Raw genomic sequence first — 3,050 nt, 5'->3', positions numbered from 1 at the left:
AGGGATAAAGGAAGGAAGGAAGGAAGGAAGGAAGGAAGGAAGGAAGGAAGGAAGGAAGGAAGGAAGAGAGAGAGAGAGAGAGAGAGAGAGAGAGAGAGAGAGAGAGAGAGAGAGAGAAAGAAAGAAAGAAAGAAAGAAAGAAAGAAAGAAAGAAAGAGAGAGAGAGAAAGAAAACAGAGATAGAAGGAGAGAGAGAGAGAGAACCTATTTAAAAAGGAGCCATCCCAGTCCCGTGGCTTACCAGGTGTCCAGCTGAATTGTAACATGTCCCAGCATGCACTTACCTTTCATCTTTCCTGACCACATGATTCACCTCAGTTCCCTTTCTGCACCCCGTTTCCCTTTCCATATTCCCAATGCCACCTCCTCCCATTCCTGCATCTGTTCATGTCCACAGCTGACCATTCTCCCAAAGGCCAAGAGGGAGGGGTAGGGATCTCTTAAGAGTACCAAGAATGGGGGTAAAGAGATTTAAGAAAGACACTGGTCACGTCTTCCTTTGTATTTTCCGGGTTTGTGGGTCCTCTGGTGCCGCTGTCAGTGGATCTTGGCTCACTGCTTGCAATCCACAAGCATGAAGCAGGGTATGTAATACCAGCTGCTACTACAAAGCCCCACACCCAGCATCTTAAGCACAGTAACATTTTGCTCACACAAAATCCAAAGTGGATGTTGCTGGTCAGGAGGTACTTTTCACACTGTCATTCAGAAATTCGGTCAATTTCTTTCCATGTGATGGCTCCACCGTCACCCAGGGCCTCAGAGCCTTCTCTGGGTCCTCTGCGCCCGGCTGCCAGATTGGGGAAGGAGAGCACAGAGAATTATGTAGGAGGTTTTGGTGGCCATTCCTGCACACAATTTATTTATCAGAACTCAGTCACATGGTCACACCTAAATGCAAAGGCAACTGAAAAAAGGTACTATGGCGAGATGCTTCTGAGGAGAAAAAAAAAAAGTTTTGTGGCCACATAGAAATCTCTGTCTCACTGAGGTGACTTGAAGAAGTCACTTGCCTCTGAACCTCAGTTTCCTTGTCTGTAAACAGGCACAGGAATAATAGCTTCTTCATGGGGTTATTATTAGGGTTAAATGAGATAGTTCCTATGAAGCAATTGGCAGCAGACCTGGAACACAGTGTTTGAGAAATGTTGTCTGTTATGATTATTACAGCATCTGCATCTAATTAATCTTTGCATCCCCCGTTGAGTGGTTTCTTTTTATTTTTTTCTTTATTGATAAGGTATTAGATATGTGTCCTTATCCCCCCATTGCCCTTCTCCCCACCCCCCACTTGAGTGGTTTCTTTTCTTTCTTTCATAATTGAAATTTTATTGGTTGTTTTGAGGATAAGTACATAGACATTGTAATTTGTACACAATTGATATCAGTATCAAAACCAAAAAAAGCCATATAGTTGTGATTCTTTCCTAAGTAGTTACTCCAGTGACTTTCCAGCTTAAATTTTGGAGGCAAATTTTAGAATATCCAATACCAACGTCTTCAAATGTTGATACTCCATTCATCAAAGTCCTACTAATTCACAATTTAATATCATATACACTACATAATCAAACGTTTGACCTTTTACAGCACACTAACAAAGTTACTAGGAAATCTGGACTACCACACCAAAGATGTTACAGCTGCACAAAATTCTGACAGGGAGAGCCACGATCAAGGAGTGGTTTTCTTTAAGAAACAATTTTATCAAACACATGAGAATAGAAGTAATTTAAAATGTTCAAGACATATTAAATGCATGAGTGCCTCAAATCGCCATTTAGTACGCTTTGTATTAAACCTATCTCATGTATGAAATGTTAACCTGACACCCAAGGCCATCAAAGCCTTTCATATTCAATATCCCTCTATCTTCTGGTTGTACCAAAACTAAACAACCAGCAAATGATTTCACCTCTTAGAAAAAAAGCATTTATACTTAAAAAATAGGATGAGGTGAAACGCCCTCCTTCTTAAAAATGTTTCTAAATGCTACTGAAAACTTGGGTTTACAAAATCTTTTGGTTTGCGTAAGGAGAGAGACAGGGACCACGGGTCAGACATGGTAAATGATATTCATCAGACTTGGAATTCTTCCTCTCCTGCTTCATCTCCTGCTGGACTCTCCTCATTTTTCGTTTCTCCGTTTTCTGCAGGTAAATCTTTAGGTTCTTGGTCCGCCACTTCGGCCTGCTTTCCCTTGCTCCCCCTTTCCCTTTTGTTTGCACTTTTTTTTGTCTGCAGACTTATCCTGGCCTTTTTTGGCTTTTTTAGATTTTTGCAGGAGCAGGTTTAGCTGACAACCTCACTGGTCTCTTCTTCGGCTCCTCCGCCTCCCCTCTGCAGAACTAACCTTCCTCTTGGGCATGGTAGCAGTGGGGCATGTGCGTGCTGGGTGCCTGCATGCCTCAAGCATCTTTGTGAAGCTGGGCTGCCTGGAGGCTGCTCTCAATCCCGCACCCCTTGGGGGCCAAGGCCGGAGGTGTTTTAACTTTTCCTCATTATGTTGTTCTTAAGTCAACAAATAGTGGTTTGTTTGTTTGTTTTTAAAAAGCATTATTAAGGAGTTGGTCCACAAAGTTTAAGAACCACTGCCCTATGGGACTAAAAATGTTCTTTTCTACATAGTAGGTGATTAATATATTGAATAAGTGGACTTCTTCTCACCTCTTTTTTTTCTCTTCTACTTCCTGGTCTTCTTACTCTTACCCCCCATGCCACAGACCCAGTACTTCTACTACCTCCAGCACCCCCTGCCTGACACCTGCTTACAAGAGAATCCAAGGTACTGACCTTCAATTCAGTGCTGAGATTAGAGGAGCTAATCTGTCCACGCTCCCAGGCACTTCCAGGTTGACAGGATCTCTTCAGCCCCAGCTCTGTAAATCACTGAATGGGCCTTTATTGACTCAAGCTAGGGTTACACCCCCAGGGCAGACTGGAAGGCTCTATCAATGGGTTCAGTTCCTCCTCTCCACCTCCTCAATGATGCCTGAAAGTCCTTTAATAGATGCTTAAAAATACATATGACCCCCCCCCCCCAAAAAAAA

At 42.9% G+C, this 3,050-nt stretch overlaps 1 pseudogene; it reads right to left on the bottom strand.

Annotated features, from left to right (window-relative positions):
* Positions 1-2,079: 2,079 nt before the first annotated feature.
* On the bottom strand, positions 2,080-2,368 carry LOC139014352 (non-histone chromosomal protein HMG-14 pseudogene; annotated as a pseudogene).
* Positions 2,369-3,050: the final 682 nt, after the last annotated feature.

Source organism: Myotis yumanensis, unplaced genomic scaffold (genome assembly GCF_028538775.1).
Source record: "Myotis yumanensis isolate MYYU_CA2020_CCGP unplaced genomic scaffold, mMyoYum1.0.hap1 SCAF_7, whole genome shotgun sequence".
Classification (NCBI taxonomy): domain Eukaryota; kingdom Metazoa; phylum Chordata; class Mammalia; order Chiroptera; family Vespertilionidae; genus Myotis; species Myotis yumanensis.
Note: the sequence above shows the minus strand (reverse complement) of the source record. Positions and strands in the feature narration are given on the sequence as shown.